The following is a 17,500-nucleotide window of genomic DNA, read 5'->3' as shown; positions in this document are numbered from 1 at the left end:
GCGATAGGCTAATTGTTAGCAGGGGGTTCATGTGTTGGGTTGGATGGGGGAGGACTGTGGCCGTGGTTGGCCTGAGAGACCTTTACTGGGGGCTTGAGTTTGAGGCCGTGCTCAGTTGCGGCTTCCTGACTTTCTGTTTAGCGAGGATATCCCTGTCCCTGCAGGTTGCTGTTCTCTCTCTCTCTCTCTCTCTCTCTCTCTCTCTCTGCCGCTCGCTCGCTCACACACTGTGGTCTTAGTCATACCTCAACTCCCCACATCCTGCCCCGAGGGCTGCTGTATGCAGAAATGTGCATGCCCATACATACACACACACACACACACACACACAAACACACACAAATTATGTAGTGCCCAATTCTGTAACTTTCTATGGTCTATTTTATTGCACAAAAGACTCACAAATGCACATCCCCCCCCCCCCCCCACACACACACACACACACACACTCTGTCTCTCTCATTCTTTCTCTGTCTCACACACACAGACACATACCACAAAAGACAGTGTCCACCCCCTCTGCACCGCGAGCCTAGTGCTCTCTGGCCGTGGTCAAAAATAAACTGAATGGAGGAATGACAGCAATAAAGCCTGCATGCAAGCCTGTGGGCGGTAACTGGAAGCTCCATACTCAGGAAAACACACACACACACACACACACACACACACACACACACGGTTGGATTCATGTTCAGAATATGTATCAAGGTACTTTACGGAACCCAATATGATGTCATAAAATGATCACACATACGACGCACTCACTTACGATGCAGACGCATTCACTTACGATGCACACACATTCACCTGCGCAGATACATTATAAGCATTTCAATAGACAGACACACGCATACTCATACAATTTGTGAAGACAGACACAGCGCCGCGGCACGCTGCACAATATGCGCACACACATACACACACACACACACACAAAGCGCATTACAATAATACACAAAGCGCATCAATAATACACACACACATAATAATACAGACACAAAGCACGCACACATTAATAACAATAAAAGTATGTACACACACGTACAGACGCACGCATGCACACACACACACACTCAAAGCACTCACACACTTACACAAAGTGTACACACACACAAAGCGCACACACGCACAAAGCGCACACACAATACACAAAAAAGCGCATAATAATACACACAGACACAGCATAAAGCACGCACACACACACACACAGACACAAAGCACGCACACACACAAAGCATGTACACACACGTACAGACGCACGCATGCACACACACACACACACACACACAAAAGCAATACGACAAAAGCACGCAAAGCATAAAGCATGTACACACATACGCACAGACGCGATGTACGATGCACAATAATAATAATGGTAATACACACACACTCAAAGCACTCACACACACACTTTACACAAAAGTGTACACACAATAATAATACACAAAAGTATACCAAAGCACTCACACACACACACACAAAGTAATACACACTCAAAACACACAATACCAATAAAGCAAAAATAATTAAGCACACACACGATCACACAAAGCACACATACATATAAACAAAACAATATACATAGTACATAGGCCTGAGGTTTCTTGTCTAACTTTGAGTTTGCTTGGAAAGATTTTGCTTGACCAGACTAATAGAGATAAAGGCCTATGTTGATACTGAGCCCATGAGTCCAAGAACACACCCATGAGTCCAACACTAATTGATAGCAGCTAATATGAGTATGAACCGTATCAGTATGGCCACCATACTGAAAAGGTTTAGAGCATGGTGAAGCCTTTCTACAAATAACAAATGCTTTTCTTCAACAAGGCGCTAAAAGCAAAAAAAGGTCAAGGGCTTTGATTCCCTAGGTGCTTATTCACTCATTCAAATGCACAAGTGCACTGCAATTAGCTTTGCATTAAGGCCAAATAAATGATAAAAAATAAAGGTAATTGTTTTAAGTGCTGCTTGTTTGGTCTGTGGACACACACATCATGAGGTGCAGGCTGATTATTTGTGAATGGGGTTATTGTTAAGTGGGCTCCCTACTCCTCAGATGCCTGGTTGTGCTCAGGGGCTGAGCTGTGACGATTAGGTGTGTGTGTGTGTGTGTGTGTGTGTGTGTGTCTGTCGTGTTTGTGTGTGTTTATCTATGTGTGTGCATTCCAATAAGTGTGAGAGGACAACAGCCCAGTGTAACTACCCCCTCCCACACACACACAAACACACACACACACATAACGTTCCACTGAGGCGGTCACTGCTGCTGTGTATCCAAGGTCAACGGTGAGCCTCTCTGTCTTCATTTACAGCAACAGATTTGAAACATGTGGATGCTGAAGGAATGGATGGAGGGATGGAGGGAAGGAGAAAGAGGGAGAAAGAGGGGGAGTTAGAGGGTAGAGAGGGAAGGTAGCAAGGGAAAGGGAGAGATGGAGAGAAAGCAAGATAGAGATGGAGGGAGGGAAGGATGGAGAGAGGGATAAATGGGTGGGCCGGCAGAGACAGCAGGGGAGGACGGGCGCGGTGACAAACGAGTGAACTCTAGAGGCCTCATCAGAGTGGGGAGGACGTGACACGGACTAGATTATGATATCAGCTGAGGAGCCATGGACACGCTCCCAGACTGGCACCGTGCCACAGCTGAGCCGCATCAGAGCCGGAACTCAGCCTTATTTAGGCCGCATCAAAAACCAGATCTGGGCAGCATCAGAGCCGCATCGTGGGCTGGAACTGAGCCACATGTGTGCTGGTCTGGATGCAGTTGTTGTGGGCTTAGAGACCGAGCTGCAGGAGGAAAGGAGAGGAGGATGAGGGAGAAAGACAGGATGGAAAAGAGAGAGTGAGAATGGGGAATGGGGAATGGAGACGGATAGAGTTAACAGGGGGTGGTGGGAGCCTCGGCGGATGTGGGTGGGAGGGTTGGGTGGTGGTGTTGGTGGTGGTGGTGGTGTTGGTGGGGATACTGGCAGAGCCTCATCCTCTTGCGTAACGTGTGGGCCGGCTCTTCCTCCTGCCTCCTGCTGTTGCCATGGGAGAGGTACTCTCTCTCAGTGTGTGTGTGTGTGTGTGTGTGTGTGTGTGTGCGCGCCTGCGGATACTTCCTCAAGGGAGACTGCCAGCCAGGCTCTCATCTCTGCCTGACTCCTCTGCTGTTGTTGTCGTAGTGATGGTGATTGTTGTTGTTGTTGACATTGTAATACTGTTGTTGTTGTTGATGTTATTGTCGTCAATAGTCTTCTTGGACACCTTACTGTTCTATGAAGATCTCTGTCTCTACCATATTCTCTCTTCCTCCTCTCTTTGCCTCCCCTCTGCCCCCCCCCACATCTCTCTCTCTCTCTCTCTCTCTCTCTCTCACTCTGTCTCTGAACAGAGGGGAGCTAGAGAGCATCTCAGGAGCTCTTTTAGTCGAATGCCCAGGAGGCTGCTGTGGCTATAAACTGAAAGGATGCCCATGGACTGCCATTAAAACCTTAACAGGCATTTTGTAAAAGTAGTTTTCTCCCTGTGTGTGTGTGTGTGTGTGTGTGTGTGTGTGTGTGTGTGTGTGTGTGTGTGTGTGTGTGTGTGTGTGTGTGTGTGTGTGCGCCTCTGTCTAGGTGTATGTAGTCTGTATGGGTTTTCTAGGACTGTATTTTTGCATGTCTTCTGTGCATGTCTGTCTGCGTGCGTGTGTGTGTGCATGCGTTCTAATATGTGTTTGGATGTTTTGCCTGGTTGCCATGCATGCTACTGTGTTGTGGCGGCGCTGTTCCGTCCTGCCGTTCCCCCTGTGTGTTCTGCGTTCCGTGTTCCTCCTGCACTGCTGATAGGATCAATGCGCCGGTCAGATCGATGTGTATTTATAGCCTCTGTGGGGGCGCGGGAGGTTGTGCACCGCAATTGGGTTAGTTGCTAATCTCATGTTGACAGTGCTGCTGCCTGTCAGCTGAGAATGTGTGTGTGTGTGTGTGGGTGTGAGAGCGTGGTTCCCCTGGCTCAAAGAGGAATTAGGAGCCGTGTGCTTTTTTTAGCACTTCCATCCTGCCCTCGCGTTGTTTCCTTGTGACCATTGTTGTTGTTGTTGTTGTTGTTGTTGTTGTTGTTTCTCGTCCCTTTCCAGAGGGTGTGTAGGTGAACCCCGTCGCTCGAAGGGGGAAGCCAGCTCAGCTCAGTGGCAGAGAGAGGGCTTTTCCCTGATTTAGCACAGGGATTAAAAAACAAAAAAAGAGAGAGAAGAGCAGAGCGGAGGGAGCTGGTGTGTGTGTGTGTGTGTGTGTGTGTGTGTGTGTGTGTCTGTGTGTGTGTCCGTGTGTGTGTCTGTGTGTGTGTCTGTGTGTGTGTGTGTGTGTGTCTGCAAGGGAGCTGGGGGGTGACTGAGGGAAAGGAAAGCGAAAGCAGAGAGAGGGGAAGAGAGGTGGCTGGCAGCATAAGTGAGAGGGCAAACAGGAGTGCCGAGAAGGTGAGAGAGAAACAAAGAGACAGAGGAAAAGAAAGACAGAGTGAGAGAGGGAGTGAGAGAGGGAGTGAGAGAGGGAGTGAGAGAGGGAGAGAGAGATCAGGAGACAGGGGGTCGGACGTTCGGTGTTCCAGGCCATTGTCCCCTTTCTCTTTCTCCTGTCAGTCAGGTGGAGAGCTGACAGCTTTACACTAAAGACGAAAGTGGAGAGGAAGGGGGGGAGAGTGAGGGAGCGAGACGGAGAGTGTGAGTGTTTGAGCGAGAGAGAGAGAGAGAGGGAGTGACTGAGTGACTGAGCGAGCCAAAGAGGGAGGGAACAAATCAGCGAGCGAGCGAGAGAGAGAGAGAGAGAGGAAGCAAGCAAGTGCAAAGAGCGAGAGAGCGAGCGAGTGAGCGAGAGAGAGTTAGAGCGTCTGACCGGAATTTCAGGTGTTCCCCGGCAAACACCGTCGCACTCGGGGGAAATCTCGCCGGCCTCTCCACTCTCTTATCGTCTTGCCTGTCCGGGTGCTGCCCCTGGCTAAGAACAATTGCCTTCTGTTTTAACAGGTACTGTGTGTTTTTGTGTGTCTCTCTCTCTTTCTCTCTCTCTCAGTGTGTACGTCTGTGTGGAATGTATTCGACTGAGTTTTATTGGGACTCCAGTACACCCAGAGTGGAGTGCCATTGGTGGAGCTAGCCTTGAGATTTTTGTTTTGTTCTGTTCGTGAAGGAAACTGTGTTGTTTTTTTTGTTTGTTTTTTGGTGGACTTTGTAACTTCTGACAAGTGTTTGTGTGGGCCTGTGATTCATGCGTGCTGTTGTCTCTGAAGCCCTCTTCCTGTGTTTGTGGTTTATTTGGAAAAGTGTCTGTTGAAAAAAAAGTGGGTCAGGTACCAGGTTTTGGCCCGTGTTTTTCGCCCGATGAGCTCATGCGATGGAGAGGTTATACGCTGTACCGTCATGGGAAGAAAATGCTTTGGCTCAAAAGTTTAGCAGGCAAATAAGAACCACAGTGAGACTGACAAAAGAAAAATGAAAAAAAGAAAGTGAGGAAGAAAGAAAAAAGGTTTTGTATAGGTACATGTGGAGGGAGCTTTACTTTTTATTGGCTCGTAAATACTTTCTCAATGGCCTGCTCTGCGTTTTATGTGCGTACATCATTTTCGAGTGGATTTCAAGATCTTGCTCTTCTCTTTAAGTTGTTTCCAGATGTTTGTTGTTTTTTTTTGCTGTTGTTGTGGTTTCACTGGCCAATCATGTGTCTTCTATCAGATGATGATGATGAGACGGGTTTTTAATCAGATGATGTAAAAGTGAGTGACTGCTGTTTTGACAACGGGGCGACCATTTGTAAGCCGCTGGCTTATGGCCAGCACGCTTTGTCCCTGTCCCCTGTATGTCGATGAGTTAGCTAATGCCCAGGCTTACCTTGTCTCACCTCGTCGCCACGGTTATCCAGAGAAGGGCCTTCCCTGGCTGTGCCCTCTGCTGTGTCTTCTCAGGCCCAAGTGCATTGGGCCCAAGTGCATCGTGGGTAGCAGGGGGGGGGGGTGGTGGAAGCTGACGGTAAACAGCTATCGCCCTCAGATAGGAGATGAGGAAGCCCCTGACGAGCCCAGCCTCCTGGTGATGACCTCATCAGCCAAGGGAGGCTTTGTGCGGCTGCTGTTCCAGGGTGTCGGTGATGGACTGAGGCGGCAGCTCAAGATAACGAGATGAATGGAGACTACCAAGGGCTGATGGAGGTGGTGATGGCATGTTTTTTTTTTGTGCGTATATTCAGTGCGTTTGTGTATGTGTGTGTGTGTGTGTGTGTGTGTGCGTGCGTACACAAGATAAAATAATGCCTTTGGGTGGATGTATTTGTGGGTGGCTGTGTGTTTGTGTGTTAAGGAGAAGGTCAAATGGAGTTCCTATGCGGGGAGTGAGATTGATTGATTCTTTCTTACAGGGGTGATTTACTGACGCTAACTGCTGACGCTAATGTGACAGGTAAGCTATTTTCTATGTTCCTGATCATTGTCACACGCAGGTGTGTGCGCCGCGTCCTGCGCGTTTCAGGGTGGCGGTGGGTGGCTGGAGGCGCCAAAGATCTTCAGTTCATTCCTGGCCAGGACCTCCATTCCGCAAGAGAACCACGCACCGCAACCGCACGCCGCAAAGGGACGATCCTCCGTGCGTGCGTTGCCTTTAACTGACGGAGCCGCCAGCCAAACGAGCGTGGTGCCCGCCGATGACGATGACGAAGACGACAAGAAGGGAAGGAGAGAGAGAAGAGAAGGGAAGGAGGAAGAGAAGAGAAGAGAAGGGAAGGAGGAAGAGAGGGAAGGAGGAAGAGAGGGGAAGGAGGAAGAGGGAAGGGAAGGAGGAAGAGAGGGGAAGGAGGAAGAGAGGGGAAGGAGGAAGGAGAAGGAAGGGAAGGAGGAAGAGAGGGGAAGGAGGAAGAGAAGAGAAGGGAAGGGAAGGAGGAAGAGAAGAGAAGGGAAGGGAAGGAGGAAGAGAAGGGAGGAAGGAAGAGGAAGAGAGGGGAAGGAGAAAAGAAGGGAAGGGAAGGAGGAAAGAAGGAAGGGAAGGAGAAAAGAAGGGAAGGGAAGGAGGAAGAGAAGGGAAGGGAAGGAAGAGAGGGGAAGGAGGAAGAGAAGAGAAGGGAAGGAGGAAGAGAAGGGAAGGGAAGGAGGAAGAGAGGGGAAGGAGGAAAAGAAGGGAAGGGAAGGAGAGGGGAAGGAGGAAGAGAAGAGAGGGGAAGAGAAGAGAAGGGAAGGAGGAAGAGAAGAGGCGGAAGGAAGAGTGGAAGAGGAAGAGAAGGAGAAGGAAGGAAGGAGGTAGAGGAAGGAGGAAAAGAAGGGAAGGCTAGGAGGAAGAGAAGGAGGAAGAGGGGAAGGAGGAAGAGAAGAGAAGGAAGGAGGAAGAGAAGGGAAGGGAAGGAAGGAAGAGAGGGGAAGGAGGAAAAGAAGGGAAGGGAAGGAGGAAGAGAAGGGAAGGAGGAAGAGAGGGGAAGGATAAATATAGAGAAGGGTATGAGGAAGAGAAGGAAGGAGGAAGAGAAGAGGAAGGGAAGGGAAGATAAGAGAAGATACAAGGGAAGATAAGAGAAGGAAGGGAAGGAGGAAGAGAAGAGAAGAGAAGGAGGAAGAGAAGGGAAGGGAAGGAGGAAGAGAAGAGAAGGAGGAAGAGAGGGGAAGGAGGAAGAAGAGAAGGGAAGGAGGAAGAGAAGAGGAAGGAGGAAGAGAAGGGAAGGAAGGAGGAAGAGGGAAGGAGGAAAGAAGGGAAGGGAAGGAGGAAGAGAGGAAGGGAAGGAGAGAAGGAAGGAAGGAGGAAGAGAAGGGAGGAAGGAGGAAGAGGGAAGGAAGGAGGAAGAGAAGGGAAGGAGGAAGAGAAGGGAAGGGAAGGAGGAAGAGAGTGAGAGATGAAAAGAAAAATGAATAGAGGAAGAAAGCTGTGCAGCAAAGTGGGAAGAGGAGGCCAATATAGAGAAAGATGAAGTGAATAATAGAAGGACGGTAGGAGTAGGAGGGTTTGATGGATAGATCCTGGAGGAGAGAGAGGGGTGGGGGTGATGGAGGAGAAGGAGGAGGAGAGGTGAGAAAGAGAGGAGAGAGAAATGAGAAGAGAGGAGAGGAGTGCTGGTGTGGAGCTTTGCCTCCTTGTGATGCTCTCCCACTCGTGGTGGTGATGTTCACTGAGAGATTATGTAACGCAGCACTCCTGCCTGGCTGCCTTCAGAACAGGGGAACGCTGGAAAACAACAGGAGAGGAGAGGAGAGGAGAGGAGAGGAGAGGAGAGGAGAGGAGAGGAGAGGAGAGAAGTTGTTCCAATCAGCTATCAGGCATGTCAATCTAACAGGCATCCTTTGATGAGGGTGGTGTAAGAACAACAACATTATACATTGAGGAACATCTAGGCTATAGTCTGTGTGTTGAGCAACAACTGTGTAGTCTACATGTTGAGTAACATCTCTGTAGTCTATAGGCTACATTGGGGATGCACTATGCTATAGACACTGTTTAACTATATGATTGCTAAATGGACCACGTAGGAGCATGATGGAGGAACATTTTGCAGATGCATCAGACATCCAATAGCTTCTAAATAAATAGATGAGATGGGGAAGGTGTGTGTGTGTGTGTATGTTTGTTTGTGTGTGTGTGTGTGCACGCATGCATGCTTCAGTAGACTGCCAAACGGTGCATCCTTGTCTATTTCTATAAAAGACACAGCAACAGCAGGTTGAGAGGACATGCACCCACACACTCTCCCACACACACACAGATGCGTGCACACACACACACACACACACACACACACACACACACACACACACACACACACACATACATCCTGCCCGAATACCCCTCTCTCTTCTCTCTCTCTCTGACGCACACACACTCTGCAGACAGTGCAAAGGCAGGCAACTGGTTCCTCATCCTGCTGTCTTTCACCGCAAACGCACACACACACACACACACACACACACACACACACACACACACACACACACACACACACACACACACACACACACACACACACACACACCACACACACTCCACACACTCTCATGTGTTGCAGCTTAGTGTGTCTTTAGTGTCTTTAGTAAATAAACCTTGTAAAAACACAGTGACCATCTCCACACACACACACACACACACACACACACATGCGCGCACGCACACGCATTATTGCACGCACACACACAAGCTGCAGGCTGTTGGAGGACCAACAGGGAGGAGACTGAGTAGGCCACCTGTTTCCCCAGGCACAACTGCACCAGATCACACACACACACACAGATGCTGCAGCACAGGAAGTCTCACATCGCTTACAAGGCAACACACACACACACACACATAGAGATAGAGAAACAGACACAGACACACAAACACATTTAACTCTGCAGGTAAGCAGTTAAAGACGTGTGGAGGATGGTGTCTTATTTTTTCCTGCTCTCTGTTATCTGACTCTTCATGAAACCTCATCGTTCTCAGGGCACTGTCTCTCTCAGTCATACCTGTAGCCGCGTGACACCAGGAAGTACACGGCGCCCAGAAATTCATCTTTTGTTTTCATCTGATTAACAATGTCACAATGGCCACGCTCCCAAAGATCTTAGTCTGTGTCTGCAACAATGAGGGCTTGATTACAACGGGGAAATGCAAATCCATGCCATTTACCTACATTTTAATGCGCTGCCAATGGCGTGAGTCACTACCAGTGTACCACGGCAGGAGGACCGTGTCAGACGCCTTCCATTTACCTACATTTTAATGTGTACTCTTCATGGGACATGACTCACTGTGAGGTTGGAGCGTGTTGTCAGGGGAGGGGAGGAGAGGAGAGGGGAGGGATTGCTTTAGTCAGTGCTCAGTCATTTAAAAGGCTTCTGTCTATCTGAACCAGACCATTATAGCTGACCTCTGGAGACACACACACACACAAACACACACAAACACACACAATCCCCCCTCACTGCACCACCAATATCTCATCATGTCTTTGTGCCTCCAACCTTTTTTTAGAGGCTCAACTTCACCTCCGTCCTTGTTGTGTGTGTGTGCGTGTGTATATTAGTGTGTGTGTATATTAATAAGGCTTGCTCTCCTCTTCTGGGAAGACGGTCATAATGCTTTCTGATGGAGACTAGGGTAAATCCCGCTTAGGAAGGGAATAAGTGCCCTTGTACAGTACAGCACTGTTTGTGTGTGTGTGTGTGTGTGTGTACATGTGTACATGCAAGGAGCTCATTGACTGGCTGTTTGCTATGGCAATAATAGCTTTAACATGCTTAGCAATGATTAGGGAGTTCTATGAGCGGCCTTTTGTTTTGGCGCGAGGCGAGCGTTAAGTGGCATGTGTTTGGGCGTCGTGTGTTTTCACTCTCGTGTGAATAGGCCTTGTTTAGTGCCTCTGCTTGGGGGTAGTGGGTAGACTGGGGACCCAGGCTCTGCATAGTCAGTAGGAAAGTGAAAGCCGTGTGGGTGGGTTCTCGCCCTGGGGCTAAAGTTAAAACTTGGAAGTCGGCGGCGGCGGAGAGGTTTTCTTCCTGTTTCATTACCACACCGTATTCTGGTGTCGCCCTTACCGCAGGATAAAATGAGGAGAACAACTGGGGACTGAAAATGAACCAATGCTTTTGTTTCGCAAAATGGATGCTGGGATGTTTTTAAGGATGCTTTTATCCGAAGTAGCAATAAACTATAGATATCCAGTTTCCATTATTATAATGTTTATAAAATGACATTGAATATGAGAATATGAGGAAAAATTGGTTGGTAGTTTGATTCTGGATATTCAATAGTGTTTTTTTCTCAAAAGCGCACTTACACCTTGATCATTTTTAGTTTTAAGACAAAATGTCTGAATAGTGGATTTGTGTTCCCTTTGACAAGCAGCTGTCTTTGGAGCACAACTGGGCCACATCTGAGACAAATCGGGTCCGAAAGTGTCAGCCAGATCTGTCGCCGAGTCTGCTGCCTCTGGACGCCTCTTTCTTTGATATGCCTCTAATGGCAGCTGCTCGTGACACAAATGCACCGATGGAAAAGCAGGAGGGGGGTTGAGTGTATGCGGAAAGATTTGTACAGAAAAGCCCGATGAAATGGAAATGGTAATGGAGAGACGTTTGAGCTCCTTGAGTTTCTTTTTTTCCCTTTCCTTTCCTCTCTGTCTCTCTCTTTCTCTCATTCCCCTTTCTTCTGTACGGCCTTTTGTGATTTGAGGATGGGTTTCAGATTCATATGCAAAAAAGAGTTCCTTGGAATGCAGAGAGATGGGGAGAAAGAAAGAGAGAGGGAGAGAGAAAAAGAGAGAGAGAGAGAAAGAGAGAGAGAGCTAATCGGGTTTATCCTGCGTGTGAAACAGAGAAGCGAGGAAGATTCTCACCGCAGTCATCATTAGTGGTTGTGTTTTTTTTTTCACACTTCAGAAAATCATGATCCTCTTTCTCCTTTTTTTAACAGTTTCTTTTACTTTCCATTTTTTATGCAGAGTGTTTTCGGGACTTTTGGGACTGTCTAAATTTGTCTTAAAAAAACTAAAAAAAAGGTCTGCATATGAACTGGGTGGATCCAATCAGTGATGCAGCATTTCAGCGGTTCCCACTGGTGAGGGGGAGTGGCGCAATGATGTCAGTCATCACTGTCTGTTAAGCTGTCCCCACCACCCACTGCAGACCCAAAGAATCCTGGGAATAGAGAAGTAAAGCAAGCAGGAACTTTTTTATTTCCATCACACGCCCATGTCACACACCATGGTTTCTTTCTAACTTCGGATGGAGAAACTGGAATTCACATTCAGGCATATTCCAGTCTGGTTTTGTGTCACACACACACACACACACACAAACACACACACACACACACACACACACACACACACACACACACACACACACACACACACACACACACACACACACAGGCGGAGGGCACAGGCACACACACAGGCAAAGGCATACAAGTATGGGCAATGTGTTCCTGTTGCCTTGGTGGTTAGAGGCTAGAGGCAGGTGCTAACAGTGTCATGAACTTCGTGAGTCCCTTTCCAAGGAAACACACACTGGTCAAACCCTTGTACCAGTACCTCCCCCTTACTTGTGTTGTACTGTACGTCTCCTGTAGCAGGTGACTAAATGCACACTTGAAAGTACCCCTCTCCCTCTCCACTGCTGAAAGCTGAAAGCTAAGGCTGCTACGAGGAGAGTTCTTGGCAGGCCTTAGGCTCTGCGCCTTTGGTGTTTCCAGGAGCTTTCGTTCTCATTGACTCATAACATGTCCCCTCCTCCCATCCACTTACATGTACACCCTTAAGTCCCCACACTGAGAATAGAAGGGCTTAAGTGGACGTTTGGTTTGGGGACAGGGTAATCGCAGTGATGTAAGCTTCAGGACATGTCAGGTCAAAAGGTCTTTCACCTGATGGATTGGATACTGTGCCTCAACATTAAAAATTGAACTGTAAAATATATGGCTTTATCAATAGAGATTTTTTTTTGGTTCTGCTCAAAAGAGATGCGTTTTGTGAGCAGATTGTAATGCGCTTCAGTGGTCCTCCAAGTCAAAGTTTGGATATCTGTTGCATGACCTCTGGGATGTATGGAGATAATCATCAAATCTCTGTGTGTGTATGTGTGGATGTTGTTTATGTGTTAGTGTATATGTGGGTGGATAATTTTGGTGTGTGTGTGTGTGTGTGTGTGTGCGCAACTGTGGTATTTCCATTTTAAAGCCGCCCGTTCACACTCGGCGGATCAGTACCAGCGTTTATGTAACACTCCCGAGAGGACCGCGGTTTACCCAGTTTAAATAGATGCTCTCATCCTCGCTCCCAAAAAGCTAACGCCGGCCCTTTAAATAGCCAGCCTCGGCCTCCCAATGTGCCACGCCCTCCCCGTTCCTCTGAAGGCCTAGACCACTCTGTGCCCTCCAGGACCCCATTAGTACAGTCACACCTTATTCATCTGCCTTATTTACTGTGTCATGCGTGGTCAGACAGGCCTCCTTCTGCCATGGTACACGGCTACATTGGTACAGTTAGGTTGAGGGGACTGGTTAAGTTAAATTTCAAATGAGGTTTCGGCTCCTTTGTAGCAAACTGACTAATTGCAATGAATGGTTCACCACTAAGACATAATATCACAATGTTGGCAGACATACTTTTATTTTGTGCCTGATGACTCATGGATTACACAGACAGTTAGCTGGCATAGCCTGTTCTCTGTTCACCACCCTCCCATCTCTGTCCCATGTCACCCCCCACCGCCACCCCCACCCCCACCCCATGCCCCCTGGCACTCTAGTGGACCGGGAGCTCAAGTAGCTGGACTGCTGGGGAACAGTGTTGTCCCCAGGCTGCCTGTGACGCAATTGCTTTGTTTTCAGGTATGTGTGTGTGTGTGTGTGTGTGTGTGTGTGTGTGTTTGTGTGTGCATGTGTGTGCATGCAAGCTCTTCCTGCCTCGACAGGGATTCCCCACAGTCATAGCCAGGCTGTTTTTTCTCTTCTCCATTTTAGCTCCCCCCCCTCTCTCTCTCTCTTTCTCTCTTTAGCTGCTTCTCCAAAGCCAAATAAAAAAAAAAAGAGAGAGGCTGAGACCCGCACTGACCTGCCTGAGAACAGCAGCTGATTGGCTGCAGGCCTTCTGAGTCATGTGTGAGTAACAGGTGTTCTGCACGATCATGTGGAGTGGCTGAACTTGTTTGGGGTAATTGCTGCCCACCAGGCTTGTGCAAAATTCCAGAATTTAATTGAAACTGGCTCTTAAATTCCTATTCAATTCTTGAATTTCACTTGAATTTCAATTGAGGTCGCAAACAGGAAGCAGAATTGCAATTGTACACAACCCTGCTGCCCACATGACGTTGCTTCATGACCACACAAACCAGTTTGAATGGCCGTTCTCTCTCGGTCCCGGATGTTGGGCTGCGTCTGGAACAGTATGTGCTCAGGCTAGTGACACCGAGAGAAGATAGACGGAAAGATACACAAACACACACACACACACACACACACACACACACACACACACACAGACACTCGGACTGGACAACTATCGCAGTCACAACCCCAATCAGAAGTGGCATAACTTAAGGAGACATTCGAATATTGAACTGAAACTTGACAATGACATTCAATAATTGTATCATAATTGCAATATTTGACAGAAAAATCGCAATTACAAATGTTTCCCAAATTATGCAGCCCTAATAGGCACCTGCATGCACGCACGCTCAAACAACACACACACACACACACACACACACACACACACACAGACAGATGTACGCACCTCACAGATACACAGACACAGATACACAGACAGCATTCTAATCTCCATCAGAAAGTGACATGGCATCCCAGAGGAGATGCCCTGTGTTTGTACTTGTATGCCAGGCAGTAGTGATGCGCATGGCACCTCTGTGTAAGCCATAAACACATGTGATCTGTCAGGGGGGATTGACTATTGACAAGAGAACAACACTCTCTCTCCCTCTCTTTGCCACTCTCTTTGCCACTCTCTTCACCTATCTTTCTCTCTCTCTCTCTCTCTCTCTCTACCCCCCTCTCCCTCTCCCAGCGGGTTTGCGCTCTGTGTGCTCTACGTGGGCGCTGTGTATGTGTGTGTGTGTGTGTGTGTGTGTGTGTGTGTGTGTGTGTAGGCTTGACTGCTGCCAAGCCTGTGCAGCTCCAGTGACAGCGTGTGAGTGATGAGAGCGGAAGCGACAGAACTCAGTCTGTCCACTGTTGGTCACTCTGGACCAGTTCATCAAAGCCAATAGGTGGCCTGTCACGCTGCCATGTTCCCAGAACTGCCTGAGGAATAAAAAAAAGATCAGGTTAGTCTTTTTGGTTGCATTGTTTTCTTGCTGTGGTTGTTGTTGTTGTTGTTCTTCTTCTTCTTCTTTCCTTCTCTGGCCTCTCCAAGTGTCCAGTTTTAGTTTTGTGGTCAAGCAGAGAGGAAAGGATTGGCGATTTAAGGCTAATATTGACAATTCCAACCCCCAACAAGTTGTGGTGGTCAAGCTGAAAGAGTCTTCAAAAAGCTGTTTTCAATGAGTCTGTTTTTCAGTGCGGCGTTTGAACTTTTCTCATTTGGCGGCCACAGACATAGAGCGTTTAGAGTGCTATAGGTTTACCATGTGTGGAGCCTTGCTGTTCTGTCTGTGTGTGTGTGTGTGTGTGTGTGAGTTTTTCCACTGAGTGCCACCCATGAAAGTCACAGCTGTCTGGGTGACTCCTCCGCACCGTACGGAGATCTCCTGGTTCAGTCTGTGTGATGGACACAAACACACACACTCACACACACACACTCACACACACTCACACACACACACACACACACACACACACACACTCCTCTGACTAATTGTCTCGTTTAATTGCTGGGTTGATGGGAGTGTTCACAAGTGTGTGTGTGTGTGTGTGTGTGTGCGCATGCACGAAACACAGGGAGGGAGAGAGAAAGAGAGTGAGAGAGATGTCCACCCTCTGGGCGAAGTGCTCCTAATTAATTAACGTGATTACCGATCGCATTAAAGGACCTCCTTTTATCTAAAAGGGCTGAGGTTCTCCCCGCCACAGCCTCCTCCTCCTCCTGCTCCTCCTCCTCCGCTCTGTGTTGGCTTGCTCCCCCGAACCCCCGTCCTGAAAGAAAGGGCCTGCTGCCGCTGGGGTGAAGTTTGTTTTTCCACACAGGACTTAATGAGCCGCTGTTTTCCACTGTCGGAAAATACGGACTGTTGTGCTGCACTACTGTTCTCTGTGTGTGTGTGTGTATACATATGTGTGTCTTTGTGTATGTGTGTGTATGTGTGTGTTTGTGTGTGTGTGTGTGTGTGTGTGTGTGTGTGTGTGTGTGCTTATATACATGTATGTTTGTGACTTACTGTATATGTGTGTGTGTGTGTGTGTGTGTGTGTCTGTGCGTTTGTATGCTTATATGTGTGTTTGTGACTTATATGTGTGTTTGTGTGTGTGTGTGTCTGTGTGTGTGTGTGTGCAGTGGAGTGGAACCCTGCTCAGGGTCCTGTCACATGGCCTTGAGAATCTAAAAGCGAACTCTGGGGTGTTTGATGTGAATCATTTTGTTTCAGTTCCTCTATTTATTTATTTATTTTTTGTGCTCTTGTCGGCCAAGGGACGATGTTGACGGTCATGCACGCTGGAGCATGACACTGCAGTCATTTTGGTACCCGTCAGAAAGATACTTCATATAGGCTGAGCATATAGTGTGTGTGTGTGTGTGTGTGTGTGTGTGTGTGTGTGTGTGTGTGTGTGTGTGTCTACAGTATGCTGATGTGAAGGATCGCCAAACTTTAAACTCCCTCTAATTCAACCCCAAGTCTTGCGTCCAGCTCCTGTAGTACACACAGGCTACTGTAATTCGGGCTTCCCCAGTCTGACCCCTGCCTGTCATGCTTACCCACAGCTATTAAGTGAGGTGCTTCTTCAGTAGACACAAAAAGACACAAAGCAGTGCTTATTGGCACCTCACACATTCTTAACCCTGTGAGACACCATAAGGAATTACTGTGTGTGTGTGTGTGTGTGTGTGTGTGTGTGTGTGTGTGTGTGTGTGGCGGGATGTAATATAGATGTGTGAATCATCGGTCTCGCCCTAAATTCCACAGGATGATCAGTGACCTACACAATAAGTCACGATCAGTCAATTAAACAACTTTGTATTAAGCTTTTCTGTATTATTGCTAGTCTTATTTTTTGTTCAGTCTTAAACTGTTTTCGAAGTTAAAGAGATACAAAAATAAACAAAAATATTAAAAGAAGAAACAAAGCGATGACTAAGAAATGACTGCAGTGGTGACACACGGCAACACAATCCACATCAGCTACCTCATGGGTATGACCTGATTTGTGATCTCTCTCTCTCTCTCTCTCTCTCTCTCTCTCTCTCTCTCTCTCTCTCTCTCTCTCTCTCTTTCTCTAACCCTCTCTCTCTGTCTCTGTGTGTGTGTGTGTGTGTGTGTGTGTGTGTGTGTGACATTTGTACATGGGAGAGCCATATTGTCCAATTGAGTTGCAGGTATAGTTTGCTGTGACAGTAATGGTAACCGTAGTGCAGTCCTGCCACCAACACTGCCTTTACCCCCTTTGTAACCTCCCCAAAACACAGACACACACACACACAAACCCCCCAAAAACACACATACACACACAAACCACACTGCTTATTGTATTAATTTTGCACTAGGCGCCCACGCATGCAGTCGCTGCGATCATGAGCTACAAGTCTGCTGCTGCTTCCCACGTCATTCTGCGGGGGAGGCCACAGACACACACACACACACACACACGTGTTCAGTTTAAGGGCAGTTTAAAGAGGGAATACTGCGTTGTGGCCAAGTTTGTATGTAGTCTGGGATGCAGTTTATGTGTTGTGTCTGCAGTGTAAACTGCTGGAGCACGCATGAGGGCTACTGATATTGTGAAGTGAAGATGAGTTGGCTCTAGGCAGTGGTATATACGTGGATCTTCCTGTGTCACACAACCTAGCCCCCCCACCCCACCCCCTACCAGTTTAGAGTTCAGAAGTGCCTCAGCATGCTAAATAGCCCGTTGGCT

The 17,500-nt window shown here is 48.0% G+C and overlaps 1 protein-coding gene across 1 annotated transcript in view; it reads left to right on the top strand.

The window, feature by feature from the left end:
• The window catches only part of hivep1 (HIVEP zinc finger 1), a 56,899-nt gene that overhangs the window by 12,931 nt on the left and 26,468 nt on the right, over positions 1–17,500 (top strand). The window lies entirely within an intron of this gene.

Source organism: Alosa alosa, chromosome 20 (genome assembly GCF_017589495.1).
Source record: "Alosa alosa isolate M-15738 ecotype Scorff River chromosome 20, AALO_Geno_1.1, whole genome shotgun sequence".
In the NCBI taxonomy this organism is placed as follows: domain Eukaryota; kingdom Metazoa; phylum Chordata; class Actinopteri; order Clupeiformes; family Clupeidae; genus Alosa; species Alosa alosa.
This window is presented reverse-complemented; position numbering and strand designations above follow the sequence as displayed.